This window comes from Triticum aestivum, chromosome 3A (assembly GCF_018294505.1).
Source record: "Triticum aestivum cultivar Chinese Spring chromosome 3A, IWGSC CS RefSeq v2.1, whole genome shotgun sequence".
In the NCBI taxonomy this organism is placed as follows: Eukaryota; Viridiplantae; Streptophyta; class Magnoliopsida; order Poales; family Poaceae; genus Triticum; species Triticum aestivum.
Genome location: NC_057800.1, coordinates 456,697,631 through 456,719,856, shown reverse-complemented (window position 1 = coordinate 456,719,856; position 22,226 = coordinate 456,697,631).

Sequence of the window (22,226 nt, the reverse complement as noted above, 5' to 3'; positions counted from 1 at the left end):
CTGTGACATTCAGGTCCGTATGCACTTTACAAATATCTATGTCTCCATTTTGAACATTTTCACGAATGGAGTTGAAGCGACGCTTGATATGCCTGGTCTTCTTGTGAAACCTGGGCTCCTTGGCAAGGGCAATAGCTCCAGTGTTGTCACATAAGAGAGTCATCGGGCCTGACGCATTGGGAATAACTCCTAGGTCGGTAATGAACTCCTTCACCCAGATTGCTTCTTCTGCTACCTCCGAGGCTGCCATGTACTCTGCTTCACATATGGATCCTGCCACGATGCTTTGCTTGCAACTGCACCAGCTGACTGCCCCACCATTCAAAATATACACGTATCCGGTTTGTGACTTAGAGTCATCCAGATCTGTGTCGAAGCTAGCATCGACGTAACCCTTTACGATGAGCTCTTCATCACCTCCATAGACGAGAAACATATCCTTAGTCCTTTTCAGGTACTTCAGGATATTCTTGAACGCTGTCCAGTGTTCCATGCCGAGATTACTTTGGTACCTTCCTACCAAACTTACGGCAAGGTTTACATCAGGTCTGGTACACAGCATGGCATACATGATAGACCCTATGGCCGAGGCATAGGGGACGACACTCATTTTTTCTCTATCTTCTGCTGTGGTCGGGCATTGAGCCATGCTCAATCTCATACCTTGCAATACAGGCAAGAACCCCTTCTTGGACTGATCCATATTGAACTCCTTCAATATCTTGTCAAGGTACATACTTTGTGGAAGACCAATGAGGCATCTCGATCTATCTCTATAGATCTTGATGCCTAATATATAAGCAGCTTCTCCAAGGTCCTTCATTGAAAAACACTTTTTCAAGTAGGCCTTTATGCTTTCCAAGAATTCTATATCATTTCCCATCAATAGTATGTCATCCACATATAATATGAGAAATGCTACAGAGCTCCCACTCACTTTCTTGTAAACATAGGCTTCTCCATAAGTTTGCGTAAACCCAAACGCTTTGATCATCTCATCAAATCGAATGTTCCAACTCCGAGATGCTTGCACCAGCCCATAGATTGAGCGTTGGAGCTTGCATACCTTGTCAGCATTCTTAGGATCGATCAAAACCTTCCGGCTGCATCATATACAATTCTTCCTCAAGGAAACCATTAAGGAATGCCATTTTGACGTCCATTTGCCATATCTCATAATCATAGAATGCGGCAATTGCTAACATGATTCGGACGGACTTCAGCTTCGCTACGGGTGAGAAAGTCTCATCGTAGTCAACCCCTTTGTCAGAGTAATGGGCCACGGGTAGGCCAACCCGAGCCCCATAACCTTTCAATACATCGGGGCAGGCTGCGCCCCTCAAGACCACAGGGCGAAGAGCCGCCTCCTGGGGAGTCTATGGCAAGGCGGCCGACTGCCCGCTCACGGCCGAGTCCCAGGGGCGACTTCCAGAGAAGCCGGCTTTGGGGAGTCGGCTGGTGACTCCAACAAAATGTGACCTCATCGAAGGGGACGGGGCAGGGGCGTGGCTACAATGAAGCCCACTCCCCGCCCCTTACCAAGGGCAGGCATGGCTACAACATGCCGTACTTGGGAAGATCTCCCTGCGGCGTGGCACTGTTGCCCGGCCGGCCCTGACATCAGCACCACTGTACCAGGTCCTGCGCCCACGACGGCTTGTCTATACGGCCTGGAGGCAGCGGGGCCCACCAGTCAGCGAGACCTCGGGAGACGGCGGGAGAACCGCCAGTCGGACCCGTCGGGAGTCGGCCCGGGGGAGTCGGCCGAGCCCTCCCCCGGGGCCCACGCGCCATTAATCAAGAAGAGATGGGGAGTGGCCACAGTGATCGCCCGCCAGGCGGCGGGGCTGTTGCCACGACCCCATGACCAAGCTTGCGTCATCAGGAGCACGGCTACAGTAATCAGCAGCCGGCAAGACCCGCCCGCGGCGGACGCGGCCTGTCGGCTCCGTACCAGACCAGTCGGCGGGGCCCACCAGTCGGCGGGCCCCAGCAGTCGGCGGAGAAGTCGGAGGTCGGAGGCACTGACGGCTGGGCCCGCGCCCAGTCGAATTACCATTGTACCCCTGGGGGGTAGGCCTATATAAACCCCCCAGGGCACCCATGCAAAGGGTTGGATCCCAGTAGTTCTATACCATACCAGATAGAAGGAGAGAGCTAGCCTTGCCCTCTCCTACCACCAGACACAGCTCAAGGAGCAACCGTGTAAACACTTGACCATAGTGATCATGTGGAGACCCCGCAGAGCAGCAGTAGGGGTATTATCTCCCCGGAGAGCCCCGAAGCTGGGTAAGATTCGCCGGCGTGCATGTCTTCGCCTCATCCCGTTTCCAGGCACCGGCGACGTTCTACTCGCCCCCACCATGATAAGCCATCCGTTGGCATATGTCGCACCAAACCCCCGACATTTGGCGCCCACCGTGGGGCATGGTGCACCGCCGTCCGGAGATCTGTTCTGGACGGGAACCCTTTTCCTCCCTGGCGAGCGCAGCCAGCCAGGCACGCCAGACGAAGTTTGCGTCGACGCGCTGCGCGGCGTTGAGATCGCCTGCGCAGCCAGCTCCTTGGCCGAACTTGTCGGCGAGGTCCGCCTCTCCGACGAACCTGCGTCCGACGCAGGCGCAGGCGGCCCCGAAAACCTCCTCGCGGGCCTCCTCGATCAACTCCACGTTTCCGGCGAGCCTGCCGTAGACTTGGAGTCCGTAGGCTCCACCGACCCGATGCTGGTCGACTCCGACACCGCGTCGGTCGACGCGTTCCCCACCAACGTGGTGGTCTACGACGAACCTCTCCCCCACGCGGAGAGCGACGGAAGCACCGTCACTGAGGTGCTGGTCATCAGTCATGACGAGTTCCCTGGCGGAGGGGCGCCCGACTCACTCGGCGCGGCGCTGCAAGACCTAGCTGCGCCCATTCCGGAAGATGCTGACGCAGAGACGTTAGAAGCGCGCCGCCTTCAGCTTGTTGAAGGCGCGAAGAAGCTGGCCAGCATGAGACGCTTGTCAGAAGCTTACCAGCGGGAGATGGATCGCGCTGTTGGCGGCTCGCCGGCCCCGGCAGGGCCCAGCCGCCTTGGCGCGGTTCAGCAGCGCGGCGTAGCCATCGCCAGCCTGTTTGGGGCTAGCCGCCCCGTGTATGCCACGCCAGCGGAGAACATCCGAGCCGCCCAGGCAGCGGCGAATGATCTGGACAATTTCGAGGGCGAAGAGCGCCGCCTCATGATGGAGCGAGTCCAGCGGCTCCTCGACGCGGCCGCCGCAGAACGAGGCCGGCTGCCGCACGGAGGCGCCGCAGCGGCCAAACGACGACCCGCACCGAGATCAAGGCGCGACGTCTCGGACGCCGACTGGCGGTGCCCGAGGAAGAAAGGACAAGGAGCCGGCTGTCAGCCACAGTCGGACTCGGATTACCATAGAGCGCGACCGAGACGGCCGCCCGAGAGCAGTGGAACGATGGGACGACTGTCCGCCTCCCCCTCCCCGCAAGGAGAGGCGAGTCTCCCCGCCGCCTGTTGACCATCCGACTCTCGGTGACCGCCTTGGCCGCCGAGAGGGAGTTGGAGAGAATGACGCCCGCCACCGGATCGACCGACTTCACCGGTCCCTGGCGCTGGAAGAAGAAGACGAGCTGGGTCCGCCTTGTTTCGGGCCCCGCATTCGGGACGAGCCCTTTCCCAGAGGGTTCACGCTCCCAAGAGACACGCCCAAGTATACCGGCTCCGTGAAGCCGGAAGACTGGCTAGTCGACTACTCCACGGCTGTCAGCATAGCAAACGGCAACAAGCGTGTCGCCGTAAAGTACGTTCCGCTCATGCTCCAGGGCACAGCCCGGACATGGCTGAACAGCCTAAAGCCCCGCAGCATCAACAGCTGGGTCGACTTCACCGAAGCGTTCGTCCGCAACTTCACCAGCACGTACAAGCGTCCTCCCAAGCCTCGTCAGCTCTCCTTGTGCGTGCAAGGTCCTGACGAGTCGACTCGCGACTACCTCACGCGTTGGGCTGAGCTCCGGAACTCCTGCGAGGGCGTGCACGAGGTGCAGGCCATCGAGTACTTCACAGCCGGGTGCCGAGAAGGCACCCTCCTCAAGCACAAGCTCCTCTGCGACGAGCCAGAAACCCTCGACGAGCTGCTGATCATAGCGGACAAGTACGCTACGGCCGACTCCTCCATGAAGACGGAAATTCAAATCAGCACGACTGGCAAAGTAGCTCCTCAGGCTCCAAGAACTCCGGCGGCAGACGCCGGCCGGCGACAACAGCAGGGCGACAACAAGCGCAAGGCCCCGCAGCCGGCTTCCAGCAGCCGGCAGGTCGCGACCGTTGAAGCCCAGCAGCCAGAAGAGCAGCCTCCGCCCAAGCGACAGAAAGGCGGCAAGCCGAACTGGTTGCCGGCCTTCTCCTACGAGCAGACCTTGGATGGACCTTGCAAGTTCCACAGCGGCGCGAAGCCGTCGAATCACACCACCCGGAAGTGCCACTGGCTCACCAGGATCGCCAAGGGAGACGGCCTCCTGCCACCCCCGCCTGCTGGGCAGCCGCCTCCGCCTCCGCCCCAGCAGCCGGCAGTCAGGCCAGTCGGCGCAGTACAAGACGAATACCCTGAAGAGCACGGAGCCTACATGGTGTTCACCAGTGTGGCTGATGATCGACGCAGCAGGCGGCTGCAGCGACAAGAGGTGAACGCAGTAGCCTCAGAGACGCCAGAGTTCATGCACTGGTCTGAGAGGCCCATCAGCTGGAGCAGGGCTGACCACCCAGAAGTGATGCCGAGTCCGGGCTCCTACGCCTTGGTCCTGGACGCCACCTTTGCCACGGACAAACGGGCCGCGCGTTTCTCGCGAGTTCTGATAGATGGGGGCAGCAGCATCAATATCCTGTACAAGGACACCATGGAGAAGTTAGGAATCAAGCAGAGACAGCTTCAGAACAGCCGGACTGTGTTCCACGGCATTGTTCCTGGGCTTTCCTGCTCACCAATCGGCAAGATCCTGATTGACGTCCTCTTTGGGGACAAAGATCACTTCCGAAGAGAGTCTGTTTGGTTTGAGGTAGTGGACCTTGAGAGCCCATACCATGCGCTACTTGGCCGGCCCGCCTTGGCCAAGTTCATGGCGGTCCCCCACTACGCCTACCTCAAGATGAAGATGCCCAGTTCCAGGGGAATTCTGACTGTGGCCGGCGACTACCGGAAGTCGTCCGCTTGCGCGGCCGAGAGCAGTCGGCTGGCCGAGTCCCTGGTGATTGCAGCCGAGAAGCGACTCCTTGAGCGAGTTGTGGCGATGGCCGGCAAGCAGCCGGAGATATCGCCCGACCCGAAGGAGTCGGAAGCCGAAGGTTCGTTCAAGCCGGCCAAAGAGACAAAGAAGATACCCTTGGATCCGGAGCACCCAGAGAGGTACGCCGTCGTAGGTGCAAACCTCGACAGCAAATAGGAAGGCGAGCTCGTCGATTTCCTCCGTGAGAATCGGGACATCTTCGCATGGTCTCCCAAGGACATGCCAGGTGTACCGACGGATTTCGCCGAGCACAAGTTACACGTCCGATCTGATGCAAAGCCGGTCAGGCAGCCCCTGCGCCGCTTATCAGAAGAGAAGAGAAGAGTTGTCGGAGAAGAGATAGCCCGACTCCTAGCAGCCGGCTTCATTATGGAAGTTTTCTTCCCGGAGTGGCTGGCAAATCCGGTCCTGGTGCTAAAGAAGAACAAGCAATGGCGAATGTGTATTGACTACACGAGCCTCAACAAGGCCTGCCCCAAGGACCCATTTGCTCTACCAAGAATTGACCAGGTGATAGACTCCACAGCCGGATGCGAGTTGTTGAGCTTCTTGGATGCATACTCAGGATATCACCAGATCAAGCTGAATCCGGCTGACAGATTGAAGACCGCCTTCATCACGCCGTTTGGAGCATTCTGCTACCTCACCATGACGTTCGGCTTAAGGAATGCCGGCGCCACCTTTCAGTGTTGCATGTAGAAGTGCCTCCTCAAGCAGCTCGGCAGGAACGCCCACGTTTACGACGACGTGGTGGTGAAGACGGAAAAGCAAGGAACACTGCTGGAAGACCTCAAGGAGACCTTTGAGAACCTGCGCCGGTTCCAGATCAAGCTCAACCCCGAGAAGTGTGTCTTCGGAGTACCAGCCGGCCAGCTGCTAGGTTTCCTGGTCTCTGAACGCGGCATAGAATGCAACCCAGTAAAAATCAAGGCCATCGAGAGAATGGAGGTACCCAGCCGACTGCTGGATGTGCAGAAGTTCACCGGCTGCTTGGCGCCCATCAGCCGTTTCATTAGTCGGCTGGGCGAGAAAGCTCTCCCCTTATACCAACTCATGAAGAAGACCACTTTTTTCGAGTGGAACCATAAGGCGGACGAAGCTTTCCACCAGTTGAAGAAGATGCTGACTACTCCACCCGTCCTGGCGGCTCCGACTCCCAAGGAACCTATGCTCCTGTACATCGCCGCCACCAGCCGAGTAGTCAGCACAGTCATTGTAGTAGAGCGCAAGGAGGAAGGCAAGGCGCTACCTGTCCAGAGACCAGTATATTACCTGAGCGAGGTACTGTCGACCTCCAAGCAGAACTACCCCCACTACCAGAAGATGTGCTATGGCGTGCACTTTGCTGCCAAGAAATTGAAGCCTTACTTTCAAGAGCATCCAATCACAGTGGTCTGCACGGCTCCACTTGCCGAGATCATCGGTAGCCGAGATGCCTCTGGTCGAGTGGCCAAGTGGGCCATAGAGCTGGCTCCTTACACCATCTACTACCAGCCCCGCACCGCTATCAAATCACAAGCACTGGCCGACTTCCTCGTCGACTGGGCCGAGACCCAGTACCTGCCTCCAGCGCCTGACTCCACCCATTGGCGGATGCACTTCGACGGCTCCAAGATGCGCACCGGCTTGGGAGCCGGCGTCGTCCTCACCTCTCCCAAAGGCGACAAGCTCAAATATGCACTGCAAATCCATTTTGCCGCCTCCAACAACGTGGCCGAGTACGAGGCGCTCATTCACGGGCTCCGGCTTGCCAAAGAACTTGGCATCCGCCGGATCTTGTGTTATGGCGACTCGGACTTAGTGGTCCAGCAGTCATCTGGCGACTGGGACGCGAAAGACGCAAACATGGCGAGCTACCGTTTCCTCGTGCAGCAACTCAGCGGGTATTTCGAAGGGTGCGAGTTCCTCCATGTGCCAAGAAACGACAACGACCAAGCAGACGCCTTGGCACGAATCGGCTCTACCCGCCAAGCAATACCATCTGGCGTCGCCCTTCAACGCCTCCTCAAGCCGTCTGTCAAGCCTTCACCAGAATCAGACTCCATTTTTGTGCCGGCTCCTCCCGAAGACGGCGGATCCGACTCCAGAGCTCCGGCAGTCGGAACGGGGACTTTGGCGGGCGACTCCAAAACTGCCACAGTCGAGCCCGGCCCGGGGACTGCGGTGATGGACTCGAAGATTCCAGAACTCGGCCCAAGGACCGCGCCAGTCGGCCTGGGGACTTCATCAGCCCAGCAAGCGGCTGTTGACTCCAGCCCGCCGCCTCCCAGCCCAGCCGCCCTCGTCCAAGTCGCAGTTCTGGTAGTCGAAGAAATAGCAGCACCCTCATGGGCCCAGCCCATCCTCAAATTCCTGGTGAACAAAGAGCTACCAACTGATGAGACCTCAGCTCGGCAAGTACAACACCGGGCGGCAGCCTATACCATAATCAACAGAGAGCTGGTCAGGCGCAGCGTCACTGGTGTCTACCAGCGCTGCGTAGAGCCAGAGCAAGGCCAGGCGATCCTCAAAGACATCCATCAAGGCGAATGCGGCCACCATGCGGCTTCAAGAGCACTCGTCGCCAAAGCTTTTCGGCATGGTTTCTTTTGGCCGACTGCCTTGGAAGAGGCCAAGGAGTTGGTCCAAAAATGCAAAGGGTGCCAGAAGTTCAGCTCCAAGCCGCACCAGCCGGCTTCCACGCTCAAGACCATCCCCATTGCTTGGCCTTTCGCAGTTTGGGGTCTAGACATGGTGGGACCATTCAAGACAGCACGAGGTGGTCTAACTCACCTACTTGTCGCAGTGGACAAGTTCACCAAGTGGGTGGAAGTGAAGCCAATTAAGAAACTGAACGGTCCGACTGCCGTGACCTTCATCACCGATATCACAATTCGGTACGGCATACCACACAGCATCATCACCGACAACGGCACAAATTTTGCCAAAGGCGCCTTGGCCCGTTTCTGCGCAACACAGGGCATCCGACTGGACCTAGCGTCCGTCGCCCACCCGCAGTCAAACGGCCAAGTGGAGCGAGCAAACGGCCTCATCCTGTCCGGCATCAAGCCTCGGTTGATCGAGCCTCTGGAGCGCTCGGCTGGCTGCTGGCTCGACGAGCTGCCAGCCGTCCTCTGGAGTCTGCGCACGACTCCAAACAAGTCAACCGGCTTCACGCCCTTCTTCCTCGTCTACGGTGCCGAAGCCGTCATCCCAACGGACATAGAGTTCGACTCCCCACGAGTCACCATGTACACCGAGGAGGAAGCAGAAGAAGCACGACAAGACGGCGTCGATTTGCTGGAAGAGGGCCGGCTGTTGGCACTCAGCCGGTCCAGCATCTACCAGCAGAGCCTGCGCCGATACCACAACAGGAAGGTCAGGCCAAGATCTTTCCAAGAAGGCGACCTTGTGCTCCGGCTGATCCAGCGAACAGCCGGCCAGCACAAGCTGTCGCCGCCTTGGGAAGGCCCTTTCATCATCAGCAAAGTACTAGGCAACGATTCCTACTACCTGATCGACGCTCAGAAGCCCCGAGCACGCAAGAGGGACGACTCCGGCAAGGAGACAGAGCGGCCATGGAATGCAAATCTTCTCCGAAGATTTTACAGTTGATGCAGTATGTACCACGCTACCTTTTGTATTAAAGTACCAAGACTTCGGGCCCCCCGAGACGAGCTCGGGGACTGCCCTCTTTTGTCTGTATGATAAAAATTATGCCTACAAGTATGTTACTCTTTGTCATGACGCTTGGCACCGGGCTCGACAAGTCGGCCCGGGGACTTGCCGCCTTGCACTATGAAATGCTTCCTGCAGCCGGACAAGTAGTGTGTAACACCTAAGCCGTCTTCTGTCAGAAGCCGCAGCTCGCAGAGCGATTGTACGGTGGGCAGAGGTAAGGTAGAATGGGTGCTCGCACGAAAAATGGCTAAGGACTCAAAGCGTAAAACATAGCTCAAGACGGCTTCCAGCCTTTCTCGCAAACCGACTCTCGGACAGTCGGATTGTCGTTTTCTATCCAACTTGCTCAAACAATCTTGAAATCGGCTAAGTACTTGCTTTCCCAAAGTAGCCTAGCACTTGATCCAGCAATAGTCCGCAGAGCGGCTGTCCGATTGGCAAGGCAGGCAACTAAGAGAAAGCGACAAAGGAAAACAGCCAAAAGAACAATGAGCAAGAAAAGATATATATATATATATATATATATATATATATATATATATATATATATATATATATATATATATAACATAGGCCCTTGGCCGAATTGTCGAGTAGAGGTTCAAAATACACCCCGCGGGTGGAATTGTGCGAATTAACAAGTTCTTCAAAAGACTACTGAAGCATATAAAACAAAAGACACAGCGGCAGCTTAGGAGGCGGCAGACGGATTCGGGGGGTCGGAGGAGGCGCCAGCATCAGGCGTCAGGGCGGTCGGCCGGCTAGTCTCGGCTTGATCGCCTCCGGCAGCAGTCGGGTCGGTCGCACGCGGCTCGTTGCTGGAGGCACGGTGGGCTGAGGCTGGCCATCTGCTCCATCTTCTAGCGCCTCCGCCTCGCTCTCATCCTCCGCCTCGTCCTCCTCCTCGACGCTGGAGCCAATCACCTCCGCCGAGTCTTCGCCATAGTCTGGGTTCATCCCAAACCACTCCGTCGGTACCTCCTCGCCGTCTTCAGACCGCTCGGGGACGAAGATGCTCATGTCGGTGTACTCGGCGATTGCCGCAGCATGCTTGACGAGGGCGTCTTCCGTAGCTGCCAGCTCCGGCTGGGCCTCCGACCGAAGCGTGGCCAACCGGTCTAGATCCAGCCCAGGGTACCACGCCTTGACGAATTCCAAGGCCCGACGTGCTCCAGCCCGGGCCGAAGAGCCCTTTCAGGACTCGAGGCGACCAGCCGCGACCTCCAACCAGTTGGCCGTCAGGCTGGGGGTGCACGGAGCCTGCATATCCAGCCAAAGGGCGGAAATCGCCTGGGCACCGACGCGCTGAAGCCAGCGCAGCATCCGGTGAGCCGGCCAGAGGCGAGCCTCGATGCTCAAGATGTGCTCATTAAGAGTTCGGGGGGCATCGGCGGTGATCTCCGCGCCCTCCGCCCTTCGACTTTCACGATCGGCCTCGATGGCTTGGATAGCGGCCTGCGACTGCACAGGGAAGAAGTCTGCAAAAGACATGAAGAAATGAAAAAGCAAGTCAAAAACCAGGAGTCGACGCGATCTAAGTCGGCAGCTCGAAGAAAGAAAATAAAGAGACTCACCATCAACGATGTCTTCAATCTCGTGGAAGCCGGAGGACAGCAGCACCTCCTTGTCAGACCAGGAGGAGCGCTCGCTCGCGAACTCGGCCAAGAGGGCGGTTTCTGTCTCCTCCGCCTCCCTCTGCGACTTCGCAAGGAGCTCCTTCTGCTCTGCCAGCTGAGTGGCCAGCAGATCGTGCTCTGTGGCGAGCCTGCTGCACTCCTCCCCTTTGGCGAGCAGGGCGGAGTTGGCTTCGCTCAGCTGCTGTTGAAGAGCAGCGTTGGCTCCTGAAGGAAAGGAAGAAAGACAACAGTCGTCAATAAAGTAGGTCGCCGGGGAGATCCGGCCCGACTGCTCAGCAGTCGGCCCGAATCTCGGGGACTACAGCCCGCGGGTGCGCTAGCGCGGCCCCACAAAGAAGAAAAAAGAGGGAAGGACTTACTCCGGCTCTCCGCCAAGTCCACGGTCCGCTTGCCCAGCTCTTCAACATTACGGTTGAAGGCAGTGACGCGGAGGTTGTGGTAATCCTGCAACAAGCATTTCAGACAAAGTTAGTACCCAGAAATTCATCAATTGGAGTTCCGAGCCGCCTGCTCAGCAGCCGGCCCGAAACTCGGGGACTACACCCAGTGGGTGCGCTAGCGCGCCCCCATAGAGAGGAACAAGAAAAACAAATGCCCAAAGAGAAAACATACCCAGACGGCTGCCTGCGACGCTAGGAACGCCTTGGTGCAACTCTGGAGGGCGTCGCCCTCAGCACGGAGCTTCGCCTGGACATCCAGGATGTCAGGACCCCGATTCGAAGTCACATCGATCTAGCCGGTAACACCTCATATCACTTTGCGGCCTCACGCACGGTATCCCACGGGTGTCGCCTTACCATGGCCCGGGACCGTTTGCGCCTTTTGGCTCACGTATATGATAGTGTCGCTAGCATCTATATGACAGAGAACCCGGGCCGACATGGCTAGTCATGAACCCAAAGCGGCACAGACCTATGGAGACAGGCATACATGAATCACATCGAGCATGTCGGTCATCAGCGAGTGATTCCGGGCTGTAGCACTGGGCTAACAGGACTCCGGGGAACCCGGGCTGTAGCAGGCTAGGCAGGACTCCAGATATCACCGCGCGACATTTCCCCGAAGGGACAGACATAGGAACGAAGTGAAACACATGCCGGCCAGTCAAGTGTCCTGAGCAGTAGTGCTAGGCTAGCAGGACTCCGGTGAACCGGGCTGTAGCGGACTACTATGGCTCGAGGAACACTAGACTACATTTCCCCATAAGAAAGGCTGCCAAGGATAAACAACTAGATTGTCGGATCCCACTCATACCAAGCATTTCAATCATACACACAATATGCCCGATATGAGTACATACAACATGGCATCACAACAAAACTCTACAACTCAAGTACTTTATTTAAAGGCTCCAGAGAGCCATACATAACACGTTCATACAGATAGGGGTCACATGACCCGACACTCAAGTCATACAATCATACAAGCACATGCGGAAGCAACTAGTCTGAGTACAGACTCTAGAAAGAAAGAAGGCTTCTCGAAGCCTGTCTATCTACATAGGGCCCTCCATGGCCAGGATCACCACCTGGGTGGCTAGTCACTCGTCGACGTCAAGGTCTATGTAGAACCCATCGGAGGGGGCAGTGTTGTCGTCTGAAAATAGTAATTAAGCAAACATGAGTACAAAGGTACTCAGCAAGTCTTACATCAGAACCTACTATACATGCTTATTCTCAAGAAGGTGGTGGGGTTAATGCAGCAAGCCAGCTTTGACTCTTGGCTAAGCTATCCTACGGAACTTCACCAGTAAAATAGTTTTTGCACACGAGTCCACTACTCACCAACACAATACTCCACCGGGGATCCTCCCTCGTCATCCTACGAGAGGGCCATCCTCGGTATTCACACTTATCTTGAGTCTTTTAGTAGTATCCATTAACTTGTCTAGGAACTGTATAGGCAACCAAGTAGTCCTTTACCGCAGACGCGGCTATTTGAATAGTTTTATACCCTGCAGGGGTGTACTTCTTCATACACGCTTTCACCACTTACCGCCGCTTACATGACATGTACTCGGCAACCTTCAAGCGGAAGCCCAGCGAGGGTGTCGGCCACGGCCTACCTAACACTTAAGTCTCTAGTCCAGGTTTATCGCCTATCCAGGTTCTATCCGCAGGGAGTCCGGCCGAGGTTTCCACATACGGCCCCGAACGGTGTGAACAGGGTCCCGAGACGCCAAACGGGTGCCCAGCATACCCGGCCATGTGTATCTACCGCAACATAGCCCACCCCTAGGGTCAGCGCTACGCACGGCCGCCAACACATAACCTACAAACACCAGAAACTATTTGCAACTCCTGGACAGAGTACTAGGGTGGTTAAGAAGCCGAGAGGGTCAATTAAGGATCCCAATGCATGGTAGTAGCTGAATCTTAAATCACACATACAGATCTCAGTTCTTAGGGACGACCTCAATGAAACAACCCACCATGTACTCCTACATGGACTCTCATCGATACCTTTACCAAAACATGTTCAACACATCCCTCACATTACCGGCATAAGCATTTCACTCTAGCCCATCACCCAGATGAACCAGACCTGACACAACTCTAAGCATAGCAGGCATAGCAAGGTAGGAATCACATACATGGCTCAATCAACTCCTGCACATGCTAGTGGGTTTCATCTAGTTACTGTGGCAATGACAGGTCATGCAGAGGATAAGGGTTCAACTACCGTAGCACACAGCAGTTTGAATCGCGTTGTCTTAATGCAGTAAACAAGAGCAGAAGCGAGAACATGGGTTTGTATCGGAATGATCAATGGTTGCTTGCCTGATGGAGTGGTAGTGGGATACTGCCCTTCAGTTGGATACTCGTGAATATCCTCGGAGGCAGAACCTACCACGAAGAACACATCGGAACACAATCAACACATGACGATATGCAACAATATGATGCATGCTATGACATGGCAATATGAATGTGTCTTGGCCTAATGCAAGTTATAATAGAAAGGAATGAACTCATTTGAATCAAAGATTCAAATATTAGCTCATTAAACATGGCCTTAATAGTGCATTTCCTTATTCTGCTTAAACAGCAAGGTAAACTTGTTTTGTCATGCATGAAACCATTACAGATGGATAGATTGAATTTTTCTGATCATTTTTCATATATAAATCTTTGCATTTGGAGCTATGGTTGATTTTCTATGATTTTTAGAAGTTTTGACTATTTTCTGGAATTTCCTGAATAAAAATAAATCCAGAAAATGCATTACTGCGTCAGCATTGCGTCATGCTGACCTCAGCAGGTCAAAGGCGCCAGCCCAGGTCAAACCTGACTGGTGGCCCCCCTCTGTCAGCCTCTCAGCTAATTAACAGGGTTAGATTAACACTAATTAGCTGTCAGTGGGGCCTGGGCCCACATGTCAGTGACTGATTTAATTAAAATTAATTGAAACTAATCCTAAATTAGTTAGCAGGCCGGCCCCACCTGTCATAGACTCAGGGGGGTCTACCTGGGTCCACCCAGGGGTCAAACTGGGTCAAACTCGCCGGCATTGAGCCGCCGGCGAGGCCGAGACGGCGGAGGGCTTCGGATTTGGTCCTACGATGACCAAATCGATGGCGGAGACGTGCTACGCGTAGCTGGGGCTCGTGCGCATCTAGTGGGGCAAGTGGGAGGAGCTGGGGTGGAGCAAGCTCGCAGGAATCGAGCTCGTGGCGGCGGCCGGAGTTCGGACGGGGTGGGTTTCGACGCTACGGTGCACGGGAGGAAGAGCTGGTGGTGGCTACGGGCTCCTGGTGCTGCACTGAGCACAATGGCGAGCTTGGCTTCGAGCCACTGTGGCTCTGGCCACGACGGCGCCATGGCCGACGGCGGGGAGCTCTCGGGTGCGGTGGAAATGGTGGCTACAGAGGCCAAACAAGCACAGGAGCTCGGGGGAAAGGAAGAGGAGCTCACAGCAGAGTCGGAGAGGGGGTCAGCAAGCTTGGGGAGGTCCTAGCAACGGCGAATCAGCCGGAGACGGCTCGGGTGCCCGAGGTTGAAGACGAGGGCATAGACGGCGTTCGGCGGCATTTGGGGTCGCATGGGTCGGCGAAGAGGTTCAGGGCGACGAGGCGGAGCTATTGGGCTCGTCGGAGGGGCGAGGGAGTGGCTGCGGTGGCAACTACGGCGATCAGTAGCGAGGTAGGCGCTCGGCCATCGCGGGAGAGAGTGAGGGAGACGAGGGGGAGAGTGAGATAGGATGAGAGGGGGACGTGGGGGTCGCGTGGCACTCCTGGACGTCGGCAGAAGCAGGAGGTGGCCAGCACGTGGCCGGCGCGCGGCGAGCACGCGCCCCTGCCTCCTGGCGCGAGGAGGAGGACGACTGGTGAAGCCAGTAGGCTGGGCCGAGCCAGGTGGGCTGGCCAGCTCAGGTAAGGCCCAGGTGGCTTCCTTCCCTCTTTTTTTGTAAATCTGTTTCTGTTTTCTATTTAACTGCAACTGTTGGGCTTTATTAAAAATACTAAAACGTTTCCAAAAATCCTGAAAATAATTGTTGGCTCTGTTTAGATTATTTCCAACAGCAAACATTTATTTCCAGAATTCTTTGGGTACTTAAATTATTTTATAGCATTTAAATGCCCAAATTCAAATACTTATGATTTAATTTAATGACCTTCTATTGACCTAGGAAATTGTGCACCAATTTTGCCAGAGGTTTTAACCCAAGACAAGGAGGGTGAACTTTTTAGAAGGGCATTTCAGGTTCATTGAAAATAATTTTAGTAAACCCTAGTTGTTTCCAGGGGGGTGTTGGGGGTTTCTACCTTCCCCATTTCAAATTTAAGAGAAATTTAAACATGATGCACACTCTAATGCTTGAACTAGCTAGGGTGTGACAACTCACCCCCACTCAAAAGAATCTCGTCCCGAGATTTAGAATCCTCCGGGAAGAAGGTGGGGTACTCAAATCGAAGACGATCCTCCCTTTCCCAAGTGGCTTCTTCCTCGGAATGGTGTGACCATTGAACCTTGAGAAACTTGATATTCTAACGTCGAGTGGTACGCTCGGTCTGATCAAGGATACGAACGGGATATTCCCGATAGGAGAGGTTATCTTGTAGATCAAGCGTTTCGTGGTCCACTCCACGGATAGGATCCGCGAAGCAACGCCTGAGTTGTGAAACATGGAAGACATCGTGAACTCTGGAAAGATGCGGAGGTAGTTCCAATTGGTAGGCAACTTCTCCTCGTTTGGCAAGAATGCGAAAGGGTCCAATGTAACGAGGGGCCAATTTGCCTTTGATACCGAAACGATGGGTTCCCTTTAACGGAGTAACCCGAAGGTAAGCCTTCTCGTCGACTTCATAAGTCATAGGCTTATGTTTACGATCATATTGACTCTTTTGACGAGATTGGGCTGTTTTCAATTTCTCACGAATAACGCGAACCTGCTCTTCTGCTTCCTGAATCATATCCGGGCCAAAGAGTTGTCTTTCCCCGGTTTCTGACCAGTTAAGAGGCGTTCGACATTTCCGTCCATAGAGAACTTCGAAAGGAGCCTTGCCTAAGCTATCTTGATAACTATTGTTATAAGCAAACTCCGCGAATGGAAGGCATTTCTCCCAACTCATTCCGAACGAGATGACAGAAGCTCGGAGCATATCTTCCAGAATTTGATCAACTCGTTCCACTTGACCACTTGATTGAGGATGGAAGGCGGTGCTAAAGGAGAGACGAGTTCCCATAGCATTTTGGAAACTTTCCCAAAATCGAGAGGTGAAGAGACTTCCACGGTCTGAGTTAATTTCCAATGGAACACCATGAAGAGACACTATTCGGGAGATGTATAAATCAGCTAGCTGGCTAGCGGTGATACTCTCACGAACAGGTAGGAAATGGGCTACTTTGGAAAGACGGTCGATCACGACAAAGATGGCATTATTCCCTCTCTTGGTCCTGGGAAACCCAGTGATGAAATCCATACTGATTTTATCCCATTTCCACTCAGGAATAGCCAAAGGTTGAAGGGTGCCAGTAGGCCGTTGATGCTCTGCTTTAACACGACGACAAACATCGCAATTAGCAATGTATTGAGCAATTTCTCTCTTCATCCTAGTCCACCAAAACCTCTGGCGTAGGTCTTGATACATTTTAGTACTACCGGGATGAATGGTGAGAGGGGATTCATGAGCTTCCTTAAGGATCAACTGGCGCAGATGTTGTTTCTTGGGAACCACCAAACAGTTCTCGAAGAAGACAACACCTCGCTCATCCATGGAGAAACATTTAGCAACTCCGCTAGCGATGTTTTCCTTAATCCGGGATATGCCCTTATCATACCGCTGGGCGGTTATGATTTGATCCATAAGGGTAGGTTTCGCCACCAGGGTGGATAGGAATCCTTGAGGAATAATGTGAAGATTTAGTTTACGAAATTCCTCATGGAGAAATGGTTGACTTTGTTGTAACATCAGGTTGTTACAATAGGACTTACGGCTTAGTGCATCGGCCATGACATTGGCTTTGCCCAGGGTGTAAGTTATTCCTAAGTCGTAATCCGAGATCAACTCAACCCAATGTCTTTGCCCGAGATTCAAGTCTGGTTGGGTGAAGATTTATTTCAAACTTTGGTGATCGGTGAAGATCTCGCATCGATTACCGAGGAGGTAATGTCGCCAGGTTTTAAGTGCATGGACTACAGCTGCAAGCTCTAGATCATGTGTGGGATAATTTTCCTCATGTGGGTGTAATTGCCGTGAAGCATAGGCAATTACCTGACGATCTTGCATGAGTATGCAACCTAGTCCTTGTCGCGAGGCGTCGCAATAGATAATAAAGTCCTTGGAGAAATCTGGTGGTACCAGTACGGGAGAAGATGTCAGGCGTCTTTTCAGTTCCTGAAAACTGAACTCGCACTGTGGAGTCCACTCGAACTTTTTATCTTTCTTGAGGAGTTCAGTTAGAGGTTTAGCACCCTTGGAGAAATTCTCGACGAAGGGGCGGCAATAGCTCGCTAAGCCAAGGAAGCTCCGAACTTGCTTAACCGTCTCAGGTGGAGTCCAATCAAGGACGGCTTGAACTCGCTCGGGATTGACAGCAATACCCTTGCCAGAGATTACATGGCCTAGATAGGTCACTTCTGGCAACCAAAATTCACACTTGGAGAATTTGGCATAAAGGCGATGCTCTCGAAGTTTCATCAATACCAGCCTTAGATGTTCGGCATGTTCCTCTTCATTCTTGGAGTAGATGAGTATGTCATCGAGGTATACTACGACAAATTTGTCCAAGTACTCCATGAAAACCGAGTTCATTAACCGGGAGAAGGTGGCTGGGGCATTGGTTAAACCGAAGGACATCACGATGTATTCGTATTGGCCATAACGAGTAAGAAAGGCCATTTTGGGAATGTCCCCATTTCTAATTTTGATTTGATGGTAGCCCAACCTCAGATCCATCTTGGAAAAGACTGAGGATCCAGCGAGCTGATCATACAGATCGTTGATCCTGGGAAGCAGATATTTGTTCTTGATGGTGACCAAATTGACAGGTCGGTAATCCACAACCATTCAATCCATTCCATCCTTCTTCTTAACGAAGAGGACGGGGCAAGCCCAAGGAGAGGAACTAGGACAGATGAAACCCTTTTTCAAGGACTCATCGAGTTGGTTCTTAAGCTCGGCTAGTTCTAAGGGTGCCATCTTGTAGGGTCTTCTAGAAATTGGAACGGTTCCTGGAACAAGGTCTATCACAAACTCAACATCCCTGTCAGGTGGAACACCTGGCAGTTCTTCTGGAAAGACATCCGGAAAGTCTCGCACTATCGGAACATCCTCAAGGTCTGGAAGGGGGTTGGCATTTAGGGAGTAAAGCTGGCGCTTGGCCACTCGAGTTAAGACATCGGGGCAGGCTGTGCCCCTCCTGGGGAGTCTACGGCAAGGCGGCCGACTGCCCGCTCACGGCCGAGTCCCAGGGGTGACTTCCAGAGAAGCCGGCTTTGGGGAGTCGGCCAGCGACTCTAACAAACCGTGACCTCATCGAAGGGGACGAGGCAAGGGCGCGGCTGCAATGAAGCCCACTCCCCGCCCCTTACCAAGGGCAGGCATGGCTACAACACGCCGTACTTGGGAAGATCTCCCTGCGGCGTGGCACTGTTGCCCGGCCGGCCCTGACATCAGCACCACTGTGCCGGGTCCTGCGCCCACGACAGCTTGTCTGTACGGCCTAGAGGCAGCGGGGCCCACCAGTCAGCGAGACCTCGGGAGACGGCGGGAGAACCGCCAGTCGGACCCGTCGGGAGTCGGCCCGGGAGAGTCGGCCGAGCCCTCCCTCGAGGCCCACGCACCATTAATCAAGAAGAGATGGGGAGTGGCCACAGTGATCGCCCGCCAGGCGGCGGGGCTGTTGCCACGACCCCATGACCAAGCTTGCGTCATCAGGAGCACGGCTACAGTAATCAGCAGCCGGCAAGACCCGCCCGCGGCGGATGCAGCCTGTCGGCTCCGTACCAGACCAGTTGGCGGGGCCCACCAGTCGGCGGGCCCCAGCAGTCGGCGGAGAAGTCGGAGGTCGGAGGCACTGACGACTGGGCCCGTGCCCAGTCAAATTACCATTGTACCCCTGAGGGTAGGCCTATATAAACCCCCCAGGGCACCCATGCAAAGGGTTGGATCCCAGTAGTTCAATACCATACCAGATAGAAGGAGAGAGCCAGCCTTGCCCTCTCCTACCACCAGACACAGCTCAAGGAGCAACCGTGTAAACACTTGACCATAGTGATCATGCGGAGACCCCACAGAGCAGCAGTAGGGGTATTATCTCCCCGGAGAGCCCCGAAGCTGGGTAAGATTCGCCGGCGTGCATGTCTTCGCCTCAACCCGTTTCCAGGCACCGGCGATGTTCTACTCGCCCCCACCATGATAATCCATCCGTTGGCATATGTCGCACCAAACCCCCGACACCCTTGAACTTGTCGATAACCCTTAGCGACAAGCCGAGCCTTATAGATGGTCACATTACCATCCGCGTCTGTCTTCTTATTAAAGATCCATTTATTTTCTATGGCTCGCTGATCATCGGGCAAGTCAGTCAAAGTCCATACTTCGTTTTCATACATGGATCCTACCTCGGATTTCATGGCTTCCAGCCATTTGTCGGAATCTGGGCCCGCCATCGCTTCTTCATAGTTCGAAGGTTCATCATTGTCTAACAACATGATTTCCAGGACAGGGTTGACGTACCACTCTGGTGCGGAACGTGTCCTTGTGGACCTTCGAAGTTCAGTAGCAACTTGATCTGAAGTTTCATGATCATCATCATTAACTTCCTCCCTAGTCGGTGCAGGCACCTCAGGAACAATTTCTTGAGCTGCGCCACTCTCCGGTTCAAGAGGCAATACTTCATCAAGTTGTACTTTCCTCCCACTTACTTCTTTCAAGAGAAAATCTTTCTCTAGAAAGGATCCATTTTTGGCAATAAAGGTCTTGCCTTCGGATCTAAGATAGAAGGTATACCCAATAGTTTCTTTAGGGTATCCTATGAAGACGCATTTTTCCGATTTGGGTTCGAGCTTTTCAGGTTGAAGTTTCTTGACATAAGCATCGCACCCCCAAACTTTCAGAAACAACAGCTTATGTTTCTTTCCAAACCACAATTCATACGGTGTCGTCTCAACGGATTTCGACGGAGCCCTATTTAAAGTGAATGCGTCAGTCTCTATAGCATAACCCCAAAATGATAGCGGTAGATCGGTAAGAGACATCATAGATCGTATCATATCCAATAGGGTGCAATTACGATGTTCGGACACACAATTATGCTGTGGTGTTCCAGGCGGCGTGAGTTGTGAAACTATTCCACACTTCCTTAAGTGCGTGCCAAATTCGTGACTCAAATATTCTCCCCCACGATCTGATCGTAAGAACTTGATTTTCCTGTCACGTTGATTCTCAACCTCACTCTGAAATTCCTTGAACTTTTCAAAGGTCTCAGACTTGTGTTCCATTAAGTAGACATACCCATATCTACTTAAGTCATCAGTGAGGGTGAGGACATAATGATAGCCACCGCGAGCCTCAACGCTCCTTGGACCGCACACATCAATATGTATGATTTCCAATAAGTTGGTTGCTCGCTCCATTGTTCCGGAGAATGGAGTCTTGGTCATTTTGCCCATGAGTCATGGTTCGCACGTGTCAAATGATTCATAATCAAGAGACTCCAAAAGTCCATCTGTATGGAGTTTCTTCATGCGTTTGACACCAATGTGACCAAGGCGGCAGTGCCACAAGTATGTTGGACTATCATTACCAACCTTACATCTTTTGGCATTCACACTATGAATATGTGTAACATCACGTTCGAGATTAAATAAGAATAAACCATTGACCAACGGGGCATGACCATAAAACTTGTCTCTCATATAAATAGAACAACCATTATTCCCAGATTTAAATGAGTAGCCATCTCGCATTAAACAAGATCCAGATACAATGTTCATGCTCAAAGCTGGTACTAAATAACAATTATTGAGGTTTAAAACTAATCCCGTAGGTAAATGCAGAGGTAGCGTGCCGACGACGATCACATTGACCTTGGAACCATTCCCGACGCGCATCGTCACCTCGTCCATCGCCAGTCTCCGTTTATTCCGCAGTTCCTGTTTTGAGTTACAAATATGAGCAACTGCACCAGTATCAAATACCCAGGAGCTACTACGAGCGCTAGTAAGGTACACATCAATAACATGTATATCACATATACCTTTGGTATTGCCGGCCTTCTTTTCCACTAAGTACTTGGGGCAGTTCCGCGTCCAGTGACCGTTTCCCTTGCAATAAAAGCACTCAGTCTCAGGCTTAGGTCCATTCTTTGACTTCTTCCCTGCAGCTTGCTTACCGGGCGTGGCAACTCCCTTGCCGTCCTTCTTGAAGTTCTTTTTACCCTTGCCTTTCTTGAACTTAGTGGTTTTATTCACCATCAACACTTGATGTTCCTTTTTGATTTCCACCTCCGCTGATTTCAGCATTGAATATACCTCAGGAATGGTCTTTTCCATCCCCTGCATATTGAAGTTCATCACAAAGCTCTTATAGCTAGGTGGGAGCGACTGAAGGATTCTGTCAACGACAGCATCATCCGGGAGATTAACTCCCAGCTGAGACAAGCGGTTATGCAGCCCAGACATTTTGAGTATGTGCTCGCTGACAGAACTGTTCTCCTCCATCTTACAACTGTAGAACTTGTCGGAGACTTCATATCTCTCGACCCGGGCGTGAGCTTGGAAAACCATTTTCAGCTCTTGGAATATCTCATATGCTGCGTGTTGCTCAAAACGCTTTTGGAGCCCCGGTTCTAAGCTGTAAAGCATGCCGCACTGAACCAGGGAGTAATCATCACTACGCATCTACCAAGCGTTCATAACGTCTTGTTCTGCTGGGAAAACAGGTGCTTCACCTAGCTGTGCATCAAGGACATATGCTTTCCTGGCAGCTATGAGGATAATCCTCAGGTTACGGACCCAGTCCGTGTAGTTGCTGCCATCGTCTTTCAACTTGGTTTTCTCTAGGAACGCGTTGAAGTTGAGGGCAACATTAGCATGGGACATTTGATCTACAAGACATATTGCAAAGATTTTTAGACTATGTTCATGATAATTAAGTTCATCTAATCAAATTATTTAATGAACTCCCACTCAGATAGACATCCCTCT